This window comes from Mastomys coucha, unplaced genomic scaffold (genome assembly GCF_008632895.1).
Source record: "Mastomys coucha isolate ucsf_1 unplaced genomic scaffold, UCSF_Mcou_1 pScaffold5, whole genome shotgun sequence".
Taxonomy (NCBI): domain Eukaryota; kingdom Metazoa; phylum Chordata; class Mammalia; order Rodentia; family Muridae; genus Mastomys; species Mastomys coucha.
Window position 1 is genome coordinate 25,114,391 of NW_022196911.1, and position 19,774 is coordinate 25,134,164.

Sequence of the window (19,774 nt, forward strand, 5' to 3'; positions counted from 1 at the left end):
CCTGGGTGCTTTACCACCGGTGGATTTGCGGGCAGTCTGCTTTGTACGAGCCATGGTATGGGCACCTCTTTACTTACCCCCCTTCTGCTTCGGCTGGAACTCGGCGAGCGAGAGGCGGCGGTGGCGCGGCGAAGGCTGCGATTTTTTTTTTTAATAAGTTTTTTTTTAACTATTTTTAAAAAATTATTTATTTATTTATTATATGTTGTTGTCTTCAGACACACCAGAAGAGGGCGTCAGATCTCATTACGGATAGTTGTGAGCCACCATGTGGCTGCTGGGATTTGAACTCAGAACCTTCAGAAGAGCAGTCAGTGCTCTTACCAGCTGAGCCATCTCACCAGCCCCGGAGTGGATGTTTTTTGATCGTTCAATGGATGATGGATGTTTGTCATCGCTTAGGGGTTTGGCCACTGTCGTAGTTAGGGTTTCCATTGCTGTGAAGGTCCACCAGGACCACAGCAACTCTTAGAAGGACAACGTTTAATTGGAGCTGACTTACACTTTCAGAGGTTTGATTTACTATCATCAATGGCCAGAAGCATGGCAGTGTGCAGGCAGACATGGTGCTGAAGGAGCCGAGAGTTCTACATCTTGATCTGAAGGTTACCAGGAAGAGACGGACTCTTCGGTAGGTTGACAGTAGGAGGGTCCCATCCATACTGGGTGGAGCTTCAGAGTTCACCTCCACAATGATGCACTTCCTCCAGCAAGGTCACATCTCCTAATGGTATCACTTCCCGTGGGCCGTGCGTATTCAATCCACAGTAGTCACAAATTGTCAATGGTTTTAGTCAGTGAGCAAACAAAATATAGAAAGTTGGATTTAGGGATCTCTTTCTCTCTCTTTTTCTTTCCTCTATCTTTCTTTTTCTTCTATCTAGTATTGGAGAGAAAAGGGTGGAGAGGGGATGAAAGAAAAAAGAGGGGGGATATTGGAATGATAGGATACAAGGGTAGATTATTGAATGTACTTTTAGACTAGAAAACAAATAGTCTCAAATATATTATATTGGTATGGATTTTGTATATTGATAGAAATTTAAGGTTATTTTTGTTACTATATAGTGTATATATGTTTTTACTCTTAGTTTAGGTATTATACCTATGTGACTCATTTAAAAATATAATGTAGCTGGGCAGTGGTGGCGCACACCTTTAATCCCAGCACTTGGGAGGCAGAGGCAGGCGGATTTCTGAGTTCGAGGGCAGCCTGGTCTACAGAGTGAGTTCCAGGACAGCCAGGGCTACGCAGAGAAACCCTGTCTCGAAAAAACAAAAACAAAAAACAAAGCAAAACAAAAAAGCGTGCAAGTTACTAGTCAATCAAACTTGTGGTCTTACTAGGTACCAGATTACTTAATTACAAAAATGAGCTTTATTTAGCCCTCTACAGATTTTAAAGTTAAGAAGATAGCTGGAAACCAGCAACAGTTGCCTATTCAGGTATACTTTCGATAGATGATCTTCAAACACTTCAGAGATCTACAGAGTATGGCATTTCAGATGACCTAATAACAAGAAGCTTTTGATGACAGTGAGCTACTTCAGGTCGTGGCAGCACCCCATACTACTTCAAGAAGATTATGAGCATTGAAGAACCTCCATATGGAGTTTGTTTCAAGTGTGGCAAAGCTAGCCACTGAGCAAAGCCAATGCCATTTCCTCAACTTCTGACAGCCTGCTGTCTAAACCATGGGCAAGCAAGACACTAGGAAGTCAACTGACCAACTTTGCAGAGTCAAGGAATGACAGTCCTTGATAATTCCCGCTTCTCAGAAAAGTCTGTCAGATATCCTGGGCCTGTAGGCTGAAGATGGGTGTCCCCTACAGAGAAAGCTTGGGTTACTGTCCAAGCAGACAGTAGCCTCTGGCATTTCTATAGTTTTGGAAGCTGCTTTCTGTGCACTTCCTGTTTACTCAGGTAATATCTATCCTTCTCAGGTCTCTGAGGGAGTTGAAGACCAGATAGTTATAGTCTCACAATTAACCTTAAGTTGTTTAGGATTTAAGAAAATATTTTCAGGTCTAAGAAGATATTTTTAGGTTTGTAATACAAGAAATGATAAAAAGCAATTTAGGTTCAGAACTTGGGACTTAGCAAGGTTGGATAGGGAGTGGAGTACTTTCTCCAAGGCTACCAAGTACAAATGGACTGGACAATGGGAATGTAATTCTCACCCGAATAGTTCTCATAATTGTTCTTAGTTTACTGATGTTAGAGTAAAGCCTTTTATTGGACTAAACGGGGGAGATGTTGGGATTATCTTTGTGTGTACTGTGTAAAGGTTGTCTGTTATGTAAGTGGTGGTTGCTGTACCGGCAAAGTGTCGAGTCCAGGCTGGATTTTGGTATCGTTATTTTTATTGGATTATCACCTGCTTTAGTATTTTGTAAACAGTCACTTCCCTTACCTTCTGATTGATTTAATAAAGATCTGATGGCCAGTAGGTGGCCAGGAGAGGAAAGGCGGGACTTCTGGGAGAGATAGGAACTCTGGGGAAGAACTGAGAGGTGGGAGACTCGTCAGCCAGACGTGGAGGAAGTCATACATACCAGGACTGAGTGAGCGGTAAGCCACGTGCCACACGAGGACTAGAATAAATGGGTTAATTAAGTTACATGAGCTAGCTGGGAAATAGTCGAAGCTATAGTGTCTAGGCTTTCATAAATAATAAAAAGTCTGTGTCATTATTCAGGATGGTGGGTCAGAGACAGTCTGGCGATAAAGGCTAATATCCAGAGCATGGGAAGAACTACAACTCCACAGGAACACCTTTTCTAGCCCAGGTCTGGATGTCTTTTGCATTCTCCTCACACTGAAGAGATGCCACTGACTCCGGAGTCTCTCAGTCTAGGCAGGGCAAGGAAGGTATCCCTTCCTTTCTCTATGTAATGGTCTTGGTTGATTGTCAACTTGATTTAGAATTACCTAAAAGCCAAGCAGCTGGGCTCCCTGTGAGGGATTTTTCTTTCTCTCTCTCTCTCTCTTTTTCTCTCTCTCTTTCTTTTTTTCTTTCTTTCCTCCTTTCTTTTCTATTAAAGAATTATTTATCTTATATACATTGTAGCTGTATACTGTACACAGTGGCTGTCTTCAGACTAAGAGGGAATCAGATGTCATTACAAATGGTTGTGAACCACCATGTGGTTGCTAGGAATTGAACTCAGGACCTCTGGAAGAGCAGTCAGTGTTCTTAACCACTGAGCCATCTCTCCAGCCTGAGGGATTTTTCTTGATTGGATTATTTGAACTGGGAAGACCAATATTTGTTCTATTGCTGTGAGGATCTGGGACTTGAGAGATAGATCAGCAGTTAAGGTCACTGGCTGCTCTTCCAGAGGTCCTAAATTCAATTTCCAGCAACTACATGGTGGCTCACAACCACCTATCTTGGATCTGATTCCCCCTTCTGGTATGCAGGCATACATGCACACAGAGCACTTGTACATAAAATAAATGAACAAAATGTAAAAAACCCACCGTGACTAAGGTAACTTATAAAAGGAAACAATTAGGGACTTACAGTTTTAGAGGGTTAGTCCGTGGTCATCATGGTGGGGAGCCTGGTGGCAGGCAGGCAGGAAGGCATAGTGTTAGAACAGTATCTGGAAGCTTACAACCTTGGCCACACCACCTAACTCTTCTAAAACCATGGGAATAAGACATTCAAACATATGAGTTTATGGAAGACATTCTCATGCAAACCACCATAAAGACCATCCTAAATCTGGAGTATTCGAGGTCGGAAGTCCACCCTAAATGTGAACAACATCTTCTGATAGCCACTCATGCTGAAATGAAATCAGAGAAAGATTTGACAGAGCAGGATCCGCCCAACTCTCACTGGAAGAGAGCAGAAAGGGAGGCATCATAAGAGAGAACAGAGCAGGAGAGAAAGAAAGGGAGTTTTACAGAGACAGGTTGAAGAGAGAACAAGCTAGACGTAGGTGAAGACACAACAAGCTAGAGAATGAGAAGGAGCTAGAAGATTACAAGGGATTCTTGGATCCTAACAAGGCCAAGCTGAGCAATTCAGTCAGTGGCTGAGAAACAAGAAAGATGAAATGAGTTAGCTTGAAGAGGGATTTTGAGCCAGATCGGCTGAGTTGAACCAACCAGCCAGAGCTCAGAACTAGAAAGGGTGAGCTTATTCAACAATAAGCGTCCCAGATGACAATTACATCTGGTTAGTAAGAGATACTTTTACAGTGATTGATGTGGAAATGATCAGTCCATTGTGTGTGTGTGTGAGGGGGGCGTGCCACCCTTGGGCAGGTATTCCTGAGTTTTAGCAGCACTTCTCTATGACAAGGCAGTATACCTTAGGTGTGAGGCCCATTCAAGGTTTAAAAAATGGTCTGAGAGGGGGGTACGGGAAGAAATAGAAATCACTTTTCAAGGAAGCCACTAGTTTCTAGAATAAAGGTTTATGGGAAGACAAACATGCCTCAATAATACAAGTTTGCAACACTGGAAGGTGCCCACGTTTGACACCTGGCTCCCTAGAAGTCATGCCGCTTTGGCTCTCTGCTGCCCCCTGATGGGTACATTAGGAATGGTGATGCCTTGAGACAAGTGACCAGGGTATGAATGGAGAGAGTGAATAGGCTTGTCTACACTAGGTTCAAGGATAGGCTCTTTGCCAACCCAGAGGCGAGCTCTTCAAGGACACTGAGAGCAGAATCCAGAGCCAGGCCTACAAAGTCGGTTGTGTCCCTGGTCAGACTAAGGTCAATAGGCAACAGCTACCTGCCCTAGATGTTAGCTTTCGTCTCCATTAGGTTCTCTAACGCTTCAGGATCTGGGTGTGCTGGCTCTGACATTGCCTTGTTAAGCTTCCTTTTGTCCAAGGCAGCTTCCAGCACTGAGGACATCTTACTCTTAGTCCCTTGCTCTGGGAATCTGCACTGCAATGTTGAGGACAGTGCTCAGTTCCACGTGGTTTCACCACTAAGGCTAAATTTTCCTCTAGAGCTGTACCTTTGTACGTGATTTCAGATGCGAAGTCCTTGTTTTCTATATTTCAAATATAGTGTCTTGGGTTTTCATTAAGATGTTACTTTCTGGGGTTGAGACATGGCTCAAGGACATGTACTGCTGTTCCGAGGACCTGTGTTCAAGTCTCAGCACCACGTCAAACAATCACCTGTAACTCCACGGCTAGGGGGATCTGACACTTTTCCTCTGTAGGCACTTACATTCACATGTGCACACTCCACAAACACTAAAATATAACAAAAATACATTGTAAAAGATATTACTTTTTTTGTTTTGGTTTTTTTTTTTTTTTGAGACAAGGTTTCTCTGTGTAACCCTGGCTGGCCTGGAACTCACTCTGTAGACCAGGCTGGCCTCGAACTCAGAAATCCGCCTGCCTCTGCCTCCCGAGTGCTGGGATTAAAGGAGTGCACCACCACTGTCCGGCTTTATTACTTTATTTTTATTAATAAAAACAATGACAGTAGCAACAACAAAGCCAAGGGCACCATTCATCTGTATGGCACTTGCCATGAGTTGGATCTCAATTACTGCAAAACAGAAACAAATGCCGACACTTTTGGTTGGCATGGAGGTGCACACCTGCAATTACAGCCCTCCACAGCTAAAGAGGCAGGAGGGCCAGAACGTCCAGGCCAGATCACTTAAAGGCTTTAACCCCACCCCCCACCCCCCCAACAATTTCTTCAAATTAATTTTTTAAAAAATTGTATTTTATGTGTGGGAGATGGTGCTGCTTTCCTGGGAGGAGCGGAGGGAGGGGAAACTGTGGACAGGGAAAAATAGAAAAAAAAAGTTGATGTTGCTTGAATTTTTATTATTGTCTGTGCTTAACAACTCAATTAAAATTTTCTGAAAGCAAAGAGGGATGGTGGCACACTGTAAAGCAGAGGGATTAAGAGTGTGAGAGAAGGTGGGTTGTGGGCACATGCCTTTCATCCATAAAGACTGTCTCAAAAAACCAAATTGAAGGAGGAGGAGGAAGAGGAAGAAGAGGAAGAAGAGGAAGAGGAGCAGGAAGATGAGGATAACGATCAAAGGAAAAGTCTGTCTGAGTTCGAGGCCAGCCTGGTCTACAGAGTGAGTTCCAGGACAGCCAGGGCTACACAGAGAAACCCTGTCTCGAAAAACAAAAAAACAAAAAACAAAACAAACAAACAAAAAAAAAAAAAGAAAGAAAAAAAAAAGTCTATGAACAGCCTGAGGCTCCTAGGGAAACTCTGATAGAAAATTAAAAAACAATTGCGTCTTCCCATCTGCAAACCCAAGCAGGAGGCTCTCAGATACCTAGGCTAAACAGGGCAGCTGCAGAGTCCAACCCCAGCTCCAGAGGAAGGCAGGCTCAGCTAGGAAATACATTTGCCTCGGTTGTGGCGTTGGGTTGAAGATCCTGTCTTGCTGTCACTCATGGGTGATGAACCTAGTGAATGTCGTCCAGGAGATGGCAACAAGGGGCCAGGGTACCCAGCAGGTTGTGCTTAGGGTTTAGAAAGCTGAGGAGGCAGCTGAGGGTGTCTGCACCCTGTCCACACTTTCACAGGGGCTCTCAAACTGCCCGGTCTCAACTGAACCAACCCTGCAGGTCAGGGGAGGGTGCTGATGACCTGACAGAGAGGCCAGACTTTCACCCTGGGTCCCAGGCTGGGTTCAGGCTGATCTGGATTTTCAGGTCTCATCCCTCAGGCTGCAGGAACCCCATAGTGTCCCTCCCTGTAAGCCTTGGAGTCCTTGGCCCTGCTGTGATACAATGTAGGTGGGGAAGGAGCCCGGGAGCTGTGGCTTAGGTCAGAAATGTCCAAGAGTGTCATTGGATTCATCTATCTTTGCAACACTGTGTCCAACAGAGCCAAAGAAGGCGCTGGGTGGGACTGATGGTCTCTTAGGGTGAGTCTCCCCACTGGGACCCAACATGCTCACAACCTACTTAGGAAGTGGACCTTCCTCCTCCTAAGATCCCGACAATCAAAGTATGTATGATTCTATTAAAGCTCACCCAGAGCACCCAATGAGCTCCTTAGTTTACTATAAGCATGGATACTCACCCACAGAGGCAGGCGACCCTGACGCACCGGCAAAGATGATGGCTCCTCATAGCCCTTCACTAAGAGCAGGTGGGGCTGGGAGGGGAGGGGAGTGTCTTGTGGGCAGAGTCCTGGGTTGGAGGATTTCTGAGATCCTCTCCAGGCTGCTGGAGAAGCCTCAAGTATTGAGGCAGGGGTGTCCCTATCCTTATGAGTTTGGCTTCTCTATCTCCCATCCTCCCCAAAGGGCTCCTGTCCCCCAGGAAAGAGCTGGGAGACTACACTTTTACAGTTTAGAACTGAAGAAGGTGCTTGAAATCATCTGCCACCCTAAGTACAATGACAGCCTATCTGTCAGTGCAAGTGCAGACACTGCCCTACCCAGACTGACAGCCTCTGCGCTGTTGTCTGAGCATATCCTCCTCTCTCTATCTCAGCTGCCTCCCGGATTGTTTTCCAGGGGATGATGTGCTCAGTGAGTGTCTGGGGGAACAACAGAGTCAGAGCACGTGTGGGTGCTGGCTGGTTCCATTGAGAGGTTCCGGGGAATCCTGTCTTGTCCCTCCCTGTCACTGGTGCTACTGCTGATCAAGCTCAGTGAAATAAGTCAGTCATAAAGTGACAAGAATGGGTCTGGGGAGTACACTTAGTAGTTAAGAGCTCGTGCTGCTTTTGCAGAGAACTTGCGTTTGGTTCCCAGCGCCCACATGGTACCCCACAACCATTTTTAACTCCAGTTTTGGGGGTCTCACAACCTTTTCTGGTCTCCTCAGGCACTCTGCTCAAGTGACATATATGCACACAGCTGCACACATACAATACATACAATTAAAAATAACTTTTGTTTGTTTTTGTTTGTTTGTTTGAGACAAGGTCTCACTTTGTAGGCCTGGCATTATATAGACCAAGGTAGCTTTGAACTCTGCCTGCCTCACCCTTCTGAATGCTGGGATTAAAGAGGTGTACCACCACATCAAGAAGAATAAAATAAAGCTTTTATTAAAAAATGGCAAAAAAAAAAGTGTGATTCCAGTAACCCAAAGTCCTAAACATAAGCGTAGATTGGCAGAGGAGTGTGGCGCTGGTGCTGGCTGTCCACACGCAGATGTTTAGGACCCTGTTCTGAGCTCACAGGCTCCCATGCCTGACTGGAAGTCAGGATGCTATATGAAGCAGGGCTGAAGGACGTTTTTTCTCACTGCGCCTGCTCCCGTTATTTGTTTCTTTCCATTGCTGAGTGGTCTCCTATTTGTTCACCTGGTTGCTTTCTAAAAACTGACTTCAAAAACAAACAAACAAACTTGAATCTACCCTGTATTGTTCCAAGGTTTGGCTGTGCATAAAGTCAATATAAACCTTTGCATGCAGGTGTTTGTTCTAGTGTCCAGTCCATCCGTCCACCCGCCGCCCCACCCCTTCCCCACCCCCACTGTGAGTGAAAGTCTGGTCTCCCTTTGTCCTCTCACTGGCCACTAGGAATGTCTGTTTCCTTTAGTTCCTTCTAGAGTGTGTTCTTTCTTCCTTTCTTAATCTTTTCTTTTTGCTTCAGTATTACATCGTATCCCAGGCTGTCCCATGAGCCCATTTATCTGGCTGGTTTTTCCATTTTCTTGAGATTTTTCTGATGAGCGTTAAGATTTTGAACGTGATGAAATCCAATCACCTTCTGAGGAAGATTTGTGTTAACTATCTTATTTTTTGTTGTTTGAGTCAGAGTTGGAGTTTATTATGGGAAATTCTTACTGTAGATTTAAGCAGGGGCGTTGGCAGGAAGGAGAAAGGGCTAGGAAGCAGATGCATCAAGCACGCACAAGGCAAGAACCCAGGAGAGGGCACGCATGAGGCAAGAACCCAGGAGAGGGCCTGGCTACTCCAGAGAGAGCAAGCTGTCAGCCTCTTTTCCTATAAGGATCGGGACTTTTTAAAAAAAAGATTTATTTACTAAATAATAAATTTATGTAAGTACACTGTCACTGTCTTCAGACACACCAGAAGAGGGCATCCAATCTCATTACAGATGGTTGTGAGCCACTGTGTGGTTGCTGAGATTTGAACTCAGGATCTCCAGAAGAACAGTTGGTGCTCTTAACCGATGAGCCAACTCTCTAGCCCGACTGTTTATTTTTTTTTAAACAGTCAATATTTATATTTTATTCTGAGTTTATTTTAATCAGTTAACTAACTTTAGTTATTGTTGTGGGACTGGGGCTGGAGTCTAGAGTCAGTCTCAAGCACATTAGGCAAACACTTTACCACTGAGGGACATCTTCAGCCCAAAATTTGTATTCTAGATGTTTGCATTCGCTCCTAACTTCGTAGAATAACTGGTTACTCAGAATGCCCGCTCTCATCTTAGAATTACATTAAATCCTTCGATCATTTGCTGTGCTTACTCTCCCCCTTCTAGATCTCTGTCTGCGTGTTCCCAACTCAGATAAAGCATTCATCAACCTTTCAGCACATCTTCACACTTCCTCTCTCCAATCCATCACAGATAACGTCACAACTGTTAATTCTGGGTCACCATGGATACATTTTCTGCTTTCATCCAGTGTTATCTTTGCCGTGACCTTTGGTCTTCTTTGCTGTTTCTGCAAAGCGTCTTTCCTTTTGTTACAGACGTCTGTCTCTGTATCCCTCTGATAACAAATGTTATCTTGTTACGGGTCTCACAGTTCCTGTGCCTCACCCTTTCCTCAGAGAAATGTTCTCTGTTCTAAGCCATTCTTTTCCTGGCTTAAAAATGTTACTTTGTGGGTCAGTCTGCATCTACTGTTGCCTGTTTAATCAATGGGCTTTTCCAAAATGTGAAGTTAGGCCAGCTGTGGTGGGAGACTGAGGGCAGGGTTGTTGAAAGTTCAAAGTTAGCCCTGGTTACATGGTGAGACTCAATCTTCAAAAGTAACAGAACCCAATTAGCATGGTCTTGCATTTGAGTCAGCCCCAAGCCAAGCCTGGGTCAGGACTCAGCTAGAAGCCAGGTAGTCGAGAAGAAGCCTGGAAATGCTGGTAGGGTGTCTGCTTCCTAGGAGGTCCCTGGAGCTTGACTGGCAGAGTGCTCTGGAAGCCAGCAGCATGTGCTCTGGACTCTCCATCCTGAGGGACAGAGACAGCTGCTGCTGTGGTCACTTAAGGAGACACCCGTTCTGCTCTGGTCAACAGCAAAGGCAGCGGAGCTCGGTGCTAGGCCTGGAAGTGGAACATAGCCACACAAGGGTACTAAAGAGTGAGGTTGGAGAGGTCTCTGCTAGAATGGCTCAGCTGACAATCACACGTATTGCCCAGATTTGACAACTCGAGTTTCATGTCTGAAGCCCATGTAAATGGAGGATCAATTTCTAATCCGGCCATAAACCCATAGCATATGTGAATCTGTGCCCACACACTTAAGCACATTATATGGCCATGGATACAGTAACAAAAGTAAATAAGTAAGCTGGACTCTGAATTGGACACAAGGGCTCTGAGTAGGTTCCTGAGGTGTCAATGGGATTTTTTTTTCGAGGCAGGGTTTCTCTCTATAGTCCTAGCTGTCCTGGAACTCACTCTGTAGACCAAGCTGGCCTTGAATTCAGAAGTCCGCCTGCCTCTGTCTCCTGTCAATGGGATTTTTTTTTTTTTTTTTTTTTGCAAGGTGGGTGTGTGTGGTGACATAAGAATGTGAGCTCCGATGGGAGGTTGTATTGAGATGACAGGGGTCTCTGAGTCCATTTTAGGGCTAGACTGTGAGTTCCATGGCCAGATACCGCACCTGATATGTGGAGCTTTGGAAAACAGGCTTGTGCCAGCATGAATCTGAAATGAAAATGCCCATGTATGTTTATGGTGGCTCAAATCTAGACACAACCTATACCTTCCACAGTTAGAAGGGATAACTCCCTTCCTCCCTCCTTTTCTCCCTCCCTCCCTCCCTCCCTCCCTTCCTTCCTTCCTTCCTTCCTCACCTCACCCTCCTTTCCTTCTTATGTACATTTCTTTTTTAAAAGATTAATTTAAGAGCAAGGGTTTTTTTTATTTATTTTTTATTTTTTATTGATCCTTTGGAAGTTTCACATCATGCACTCCAATCTCACACATCTCCCTATTCCTTTGTATCTGCTCTCTGTTTTTGCATCCCCTCCCTAAAAAACAAACAAAAAATAAACAAAACACAACATAAAAAACATCTCATCATGGAAGCTGTAGTGTGTCAATGTGTCCCACAGAATCCTTTTGTCCATACATCTTTACTTGCAAATGTTCATTGCAATGAGTCGTTGGTCTGGTTCGAGGCCTCTGGCTTCTGCCACCAACACTGGATCCTCATCGGGACTCCTCCTGGGATATCTTGTTGGTGCCCTGTGTCATGGAGATCTTGTAGCTTTGGATTTGCAGAACCAGCCCTTGGCCACACTCCAGCAGTTCATAGATGAGGTAGATGTTGGGATGGGCCAACTCAAATTTCTGGTCTAGGTGGTAGCTACGAAACTGGTGAAACTCACAAAGGTTGGTCATACACCACCAGGCCTGGCTGATAAGTGGAATCTTACAACCGTGGGATGGTGGCTTATTGTCCTTGATTTCACAGGTCTCATGGCAGACACAGATATACATGGCAGCATTGAAGGTGTAGCCTCCCCGAGGGATATGGTCAATCCTTTATTCTTGAAGGTCAGTAAAAAGATTGGTGACCTTGGGTGGGTGACGGCTCTGGGTCCATTAGGACTAATGTGGTGCCCCTGAGGGGTGTGAAGTTCAGCATCCTTAGCTATTGTCACAGTGATTTGTATGACCGGGTATAGACCCACTCTGGCTGCAGTATTGAGGATGACTCTGAGCGAAAGCTTGTGACTCTGTGTGGCTTCAGTGGTCAGAGGCAAGATCAGGGTCACCTGCCAGCATGTGGGAGAGTGGGCCTGCCTAACAACACAGGGCACCTATCTTCCTCCCAGCCCATCTCTGAGTATTCCCCAGCTATCCAAATGCATTTGGCTGTCTGGCAGAGTCAGCAGGGCTCCTTGGTTCAGTGATACACACTGGGCCTAGACTCCAAGACACAGGGTGGTGACTGCTCACTGTTGTTTGTGTCTGGTTTCCTGTTGAAACATTGAGTGTGGGGAAGAGTTTGAGTTTTGTCTATGTCCTGACCTCTTCAAGAGGGAATCCAGAGGGGTGTGGTGGCACATGCCTATAATCCTGTAATAGCAGCAGGAAGCAGCGGCAGGAGGGTCTCTGAGGACCGAGGCTAGTCTGATTGATCCATTTAGTAAATTTCAGGCTAGCCCAAGTTACAGAGTAAGATCCTGTTTGAGAAAAGAAAAGAGGAAATCCATGCCTTGAATATTTCATGACGCACATGGATCCTGGTGCTGGGGCACATGAGGAGTCTTGAGTTTCTGCCTGGGGAGTTCTAATAGCTTAAAATACAGCATGTGCTAGTGAAATTTCAGGTTGGGGAGTTTCACTTGTGTGTGTGTGATGTATGTGTGTCAGTGTGTCAGTGTGTCTGTGTGTGTATGTGTGTGTGCATTTCAAGGCAGCTTTTTCTGTATAGCCATGGTTGTCCTGGACTTGCTTTGTAGACCAGGCTGGCCTTGAACTCACAGAGATCTGCCTGCCTCTGCCTCCTGAGTGCTGGGATTAAAGACACTACTACTACTTAGCTAAGGAGTTTCACACTTGACCAGGCAGGAGAGAGAGAGAGAGAGAGAGAGAGAGAGAGAGAGAGAGAGAGAGAGAGAGAGAGAGAGAGAGAGAAATAGATTAAGAAAACAACAAGAAGTCTCAAGTCCCAGAACACGTTGGCACATTTTGGTAATCCCATCATTACTTGGAAGGCTGAGGTAGAAGGGTGACCTAGATTTCAAGACCATCCTGGGTTATACGGCAAGACCCTATTTCAGAACCAAACAAAGTCACCTCCCAAATATATCTGAGCTTTTTTGGGAGACCCTAGCTCACTATGGGCCCTCTTTCCCAAGTGATGTTAAGCTTTTGTGATGCCAAGACCAGCAGGGGTCTTCCTGCTCAGCTCAGGGGACTAAGAAAAGACCTAGAGATGGCTCACACACGGAGATGTATTCCTTCAGTCACCAATGCTAGGTGCCAAGATGGACCTGTGAACAGAGCTGGAGCACCCCTGTGAGGAGTCCCAGGCCTGCAGCCTCACCTTCTCCCTGTGTCCTCACACTAATGTTCCTCTTCCTATCTGTGACCTCATCAGGACCCCCATCAGTCTGGGTCTACCCTAATGACCTCACTTTCCCTTGATCATCACATAGGAGAACCCCTTGTCCAAATGTGGTCATGCTATGAAGTCCTGGGTGGATTTAGGGGCACAGTGAGGTCCTGCTCCTCACTGAACATACAGAGCCCCTCAGTTCCTATAGCATTAGAACAAATGCTGTTCTTTGCTCCTGCAACAGGCTGCTGTTGCTCACATCACCTGGCCTGCCACAGTGTATACACTCACCAAAACACCCTGTCCGCTAAGCCTCAGATGTTTCTAGTCACATTTCCAGGCCTGCTCCAACCAGCAGAAGAAAGGCTGCAGGATCAAGGGGAAATAAAGTCAGTTCTTCCTCCAGGGACCCATCTGCTGCCTGTGGCGCCATAGGTGTAACTTGACATCAGTATTAGTCAGGGTTTCTATTCCTGCACAAACATCATGACCATGAAGCAAGTTGGGGAGGAAAGGGTTTATTTGGCTTACTTCCACATGGCTGTTGATCACCAGAGGAAGTCAGGACTGGAACTTGAGCAGGTCAGGAAGCAGGATCTGATGCAGAGGCCATGGAGAGATGTTCCTTTCTGGCTTGCTTCTCCTGGCTTGCTCAGCCTGCTCTCTTATAAAACCCAAGACTTCCAGCCCAGGGATGGCACCACCCACAAGGGACCCTACCCCCTTGATCACTAATTGAGAAAATGCCCCACAGCTGGATCTCATGGAGGCACTTCCCCAACTGAAGCTCCCTTCTGTGATAACTCCAGCCTGTGTCAAGTTGACACACAACTAGCCAGTACAACATCAAAGAAGAATTGGAGTCCAAGGGCCCTAACAGGGGGCAGGAAGGCTCAGGGGATGTTGATTATGATATAGGGGCATAGGCATGAGCCCCTTCAGGATTTGGGGAGTTCCCCTAAGGTCTTGGTAAGGCAGGACCTCTTTACTTCTTCTCTGAGCCTGGATGCTCTCAGAAACTGGTTCAGCCACTGGCAAGGACCCAGCTGTTCTGGGAGCCAGGACACTAGAAGTCTGTTAGTGTGTAGATCTTATAGCAGTGGGTAGCTGGGATATAGAGCTCCAAGCCTGGCTAGGTGGCCCTGAGAAAGTAACAGTGACAGCTTGTATCTTCCACACTTCCATATGCACGTCATGACAGGGGATGGCCATGTCCCCTAGAATCCAGCTTTCTGCTCTGACCCAACAAGTCTGCAGTGCTTGGAAGACTCCCTCGCATCTGTCAAAGTGGCACTCTAACGCCTCTGAGACACAGCCCAGATCCAGGGGAATCATCAGCTCCAGTTGGCAGGTTTCTGTGGGTGGAGGGGCAGTGACTGTAGCCAAGGACAGAAGGAGAGCATGCCAAGTCTCTCCTGCTGTGCCTTTGGTGTGGGGCTGCGGACGAGTCTCTCCATCTCATTTTTTTTTCCTCTTTTTAAATATACAGTTTGCAGCCTGACTCATCTACTGCAGGGCATGCTTTCAATCTCAGCATATCTGTACAACCCGCTCTGCCTGCCCGCGAGGCAGTGGACTTGCCCTGACTGGTCAATTCATATCAGCCCCAAGGAAAGACATGTGTGCCCACAGCATGGCCCTCCGGAGTACAGATGTTGCATTCTGAGCCCACATCCTGTGGAAGAAAGATGAATGGTCCCCTGGGAGCCTCAAGGGCTGACAGAGAGTGGAGTACAGCTATTCCAATACATTAGTACCTCTGCCTTCATATCTCCTGGCTGCTGAAGCCAGCGTTTGGGAAATCTCTGTGATAAGTGCTTGGGATGCTGTGGCTTCTGTTCCTCACTCTCTCCTGTGTGGGGAGCACAATCCCTCCGACTCCTGGTGAGTTCTAACTGGGATCCCTTATGTTGTCCCAGGCTCAGAGTCCTGCTCCAGATGCCCTGCGGGTTATGTCAGACTGTCGATTTGCCAGAAATCTTACTGATGCCTGAGCCTTGGAATCTCTGTCTGGTGTCTCATGACTGTACTTGCTTCCACAGACCTTGGCTCAGGACAGGAGTTGGTAGGCATCATCAGGGCTGCCTTGTCTCAGCCAGTTCCCATGGCAGGTCAGCCTGAGGTTCTACAACATGAAGCACAGCAGATGGGAACACATCTGTGGGGGCTCCCTCATCCACTCTCAGTGGGTGCTAACTGCTGCCCACGGTGTGCAGCCATGAGTGGGGTCACCCGTTCCCTTGGTTGCAAGCAGATGGATGTTGGGAGGTAGGTGGTGTTTGGTGAGGTACTTGTCTTCCTGTGGGAGCAGGATTTCTGGCACCCTCCTGATCCCCATGTCTGTTCTGACTGATCCCTATGTTTCTGCTGGGATTGATTTTCCCTACTCTTCACCCCCTCTGGGGAGCTCATTGTCCTGTCTCCCAGGAAATAGATGGAGGATTTAGAATGCAAGTTGGACAGCTAAGGCTTTATGAAAACAATCAACTGATGAAAGTGGCCAAGATCATCCGCCACCCCAAGTTTAGTGAGAAGCTATCTGCCCCCGGAAGTGCAGACACTGCTCTGTTGAAACTGGACACCCCAGTTGTGCTGTCTGAGCATGTCCACCCTGTCTCCCTCCCTGCTGCCTCCCAGAGGGTCTCCTCAAAGACCTGCTGGGTTGCTGGCTGGAGTGTCATCGAGAACCACAGTGGGCATTGGGGAAACCTCGTGTCCTTTGTCAGCGCTGGTGGGAAGATGCAGAAGCCTCCAGCTTTGGTTCTCACTGGCTTTTCTCCACAGGGCCACTGCCCCCACCCTACCACCTGAGGGAAGTGGCGGTCTCCATTGTGGAAAATAGTGACTGCGAGCAGAAGTACCAGACCAATTCTTCCTTGGACAGCACTACCAGGATCATCAAAGATGACATGCTTTGTGTTGGGATGGAGGGCCGGGACTCCTACCAGGTAACAGCCTGACCCACCCTCTCTCCTCTGTCCCTTCCTTGCCCAGACAGTCTGACACCGGGGGAGGGGAGGCTTTGGTATGCAGGTGGAACTGCTCCTGGGTCCAGGTGCATGTATGTGGTCAACTGGGCCAGAGACTGTGGCCTTCCTGACTTCCCTGGTGTATACACCCGAGTGATGAACTACATATCTTGGATCAATTCCTATGTCCCCAAGTTCCCAGAACCTCCAATGGGGCCAGATGAGATTCATACAGCAGAGGAGACCCCACCCAGCCACTCATTTTGATCTGTTCACTCCTCCTTCTGGTCCAACCTCACTTTCTTAACACCCCCTATCCCATGGTAGTGAGACTACCTTGTGCTCCTGGTCTGGAGTCTTTGGTGTCCCTTAACTCTGGGAGGGAGGGGCTAAAGTCACATCTCAAAACTAGCTGGGCAGCCCATATCCCCTCCTCAGCGTGTTTCTCATTAAAGGATGGATTGTCTAATTGATGTCTGTCTGGACTTGGAATCCAGAACTCGGCATGGGGCTGAGTTGGTGGAGTGGGGCATCCCCCATTAGTATCTCTGAGCCCTTGGTAGTGTGAAGGGGAGGTACTCTTAGTCACTAAGTTAGCCCACACTATTTTGTGGAGTCCTAGACCCCGCAACGTTGCTTGCCTATTCAGGCTCCAGGAATAATGGGCAGGGGTCAGATTTGGGAGACTCCACGATACTTCAGCCTTTGAATAGTGATGTCAAAATGCTCCTTTCTGAGCCCACACAGCCATTAGAATTCTAAACAGTAGTTTTTCCCTTTTCCCCCTTTCTTTCCTTCTTTCTTCCTGTCTTACATGTTTGCTGTGCTTGCATGAACATGTATGCATGTTCATGTGTGTGTGCATGTGTGTTGTGTGTGCATGTGGAAGCCAGAGGCAGACATTAGATCTCTTTCTCTATTACTTTCTACTTTATTTACTAAGGCAGGGTCCCTGGCTGAACCCAGAGCTTGCCCATTCAGCTAGTTTAGCTGGCTTGCTTGCCCCAGGAATCCCCCATTCTGTCTTGTAGAGATTTTGGTTGGACTGCCACATCTCCCTGGGTTTTCATGTGGCTTTTGGGGATCTGAACTCCAGCCCTTCTGTCTGCAGAGCTTTATCCACTGAGCCATCTCCCTAGCCCATTTTGTTTTGTTTAGTTTTTTTTTTGTTTTTTGTTTTTGCCTTTTTTGAGACAAGATTTCTCTGTATGGCCCTGGCTGTCCTGGAACTCACTCTGCAGACCAGGCTGGCTTCGAACTCAGAAATCCGCCTGCCTTTGCCTCCCAAGTGCTGGGATTAAAGGCGTGTGCCACCTCTGCTCGGCTTGTTTAGTTTTTTTTTTAAATTTATTTACTTATCTTATGTATACGAATACATCGTAGCTATCTTCAGACACACCAGAAGAGAGCATCGGATCCCACTGCAGATGGTTGTGAGCCACCATGTGGTGGCTAGGAATTGAACTCAGGATCTCTGGAAGAGCAGTCAGTGCTCTTAACCATTGAGCCATCATCTCTTCAGCCCACCCATTTTTGTTTTTTTGATAGAGGGTCATATATAGCACAGACTGGCCTGGAACATATCAAATAGCTGAGGATCACCTTGAACTTCTGACCTTCCTGTTTCCACCTCCCAAGTGCTAGAATTGCAGGTATTATAGATATGCACTACCATGCCCCATCATGTGGTTACACCCAGGGCTTAGTGAATGCTAGGGAAGAGCTCTACCAACTGTGATACAGCTACAGCTCTCAAGTGCTTATATCTACCCATGATGCTTTGAAATCTTCTGCATGCACCCTGAGGCCCTTATGCCTCCCTACATCTCATCCCAGCTGGATGTCATGGGAGGAGGCAAGTTCTTCAGGGGCCCACAAATGTGTCTGCCATCCAGTGCCTAGGAAAGAGCCACCTGATGGTGGCTTTGTCCTGAGTCTTGACATTCTAATTTCTAGCTCAGAAACATTAGGAGGTGATTATAACAGGGACTCTAGAGAACTGACTTGTCCATCTGACATGTAAGGATACAGGCAGAGTTGCACATGTGGTCCAGCCATCTCAAAAGTCTACCTGAGGACACCTAGCTTCAGATCGACAGATTGAAAGACCTGGTGTGGATAAACCGTCATATCCACATCATATCCACAGTGCTGGGTGGAGTGGCCTCAGGGGACTGAAGTCTCTAAGCTACAAGTTGAACCAGAAAGTCTTCTGAGTTCCTGGGATGGCTAGGCACCACATAGGAAGCACTTGTCTGTTAGGTGAGTTAGTGAAGCTGGTCATGAAGGACCACACTGTCTGACCTCCCCAGAAAGGAAAATCCACAGAGTGGGCTGGTGGCTGCTCGGGGGTTGGGTAGGGGAGCCAGGACAGGAGGTGAGTGTTAAAGGGCAGACGTCTTTTCAGAGTGAGGGAAATGGTGTAATATGGGGTGCAGAGATGGCTTGCACTCCAGGCATAGTCCGAAACCCACACAACTACACTCTTTGTTTTGTGCTTGGAAATGTGTGCAGCTATCACCTCTATGGGATCACATGTAGCCCAGGCTAGCCAGCTGAGCAACCGACTGCCTAGCTGAGGATGACATTGGGATTCTGCTCTTCCTGCCTCTGCCTCTACAGCGCTTGGAATCACAGACATACACAATGCTCAGATGATACAGGGCTGGGGTGGAGCTTATCGACATGCCTGCTAGGCAAGCACCACTAACTCAATGATCTCCCTGGCCAGCTTTTCCTTGTAAGCATCTTATTTCAGGTGAAGGAAAGTGGGCTGCTTCGGGAACAAAAAAGGTGTCTCTGTCACAAGCCAAAGAACAAAAATATTTTCAAAGTTTAGGTGTGTACAGTTGCTTTGAAAAGAAAATGACAAAGACAAACAAACAAACCCAAGCATCCATGACGGTCCATTCTCACTGCCTAGGTTGCATTCTCGTACCTCAGGGCAGTGTGACTCTCTTAAATGTTATCAATCATTGTGTCTGTTCTGATATTTGTAAAGGAAATTGCTTTCTTTCATTAAAACTCACAGACATTAGTCATCAGCAGTTTGTTAACTGATTTATGCAAGCCTCCTTTCTGCTCTCATGGGTCCTACACACAAGTGGCTCCGTAGGCATTATCTTACCAGCTAGGAAACCGCAATCAGTGGTCTAGTATTGTGTCTGTGTGGGATCCAGACAAATGCAGCAGTTTGGCCAGGTTTAAGTGAATAGTGCTTCATGGAGTTTCAGAAAGCAAGAACTAGAAATTGCCAAGGCTTTCTGTAGCAAGGGAGTGCACCAGAAACTTTGATGAATTAACTAATCAGCTCAGGGCTTTGAAAAGTAACCCCGGGCAGTGGTGGTGTACACCTTTAATCCTAGCACTTGGGAGGCAGAGGCAGGCGGATTTCTGAATTCGAGGCCAGCCTGGTCTACAGAGTGAGCTCCAGGACAGCCAGGGCTATACAGAGAAACCCTGTCTCGAAAAACAAACAAACAAACAAACAAACAAAACAAACAAAACAAAACAAAACAACAAAAGGGGGGGGGCTGGTGAGATGGCTCAGTAGTTAAAAGCACTGACTGTTCTTCCAAAGGTCCTGAGTTCAAATCCCAGCAACCACATGGTGGCTCACAAC

The 19,774-nt window shown here is 46.8% G+C and overlaps 1 pseudogene; it reads left to right on the forward strand.

Moving 5' to 3' along the window:
* Positions 1-15,006: 15,006 nt before the first annotated feature.
* On the forward strand, positions 15,007-16,459 carry LOC116078466 (annotated as a pseudogene).
* Positions 16,460-19,774: the final 3,315 nt, after the last annotated feature.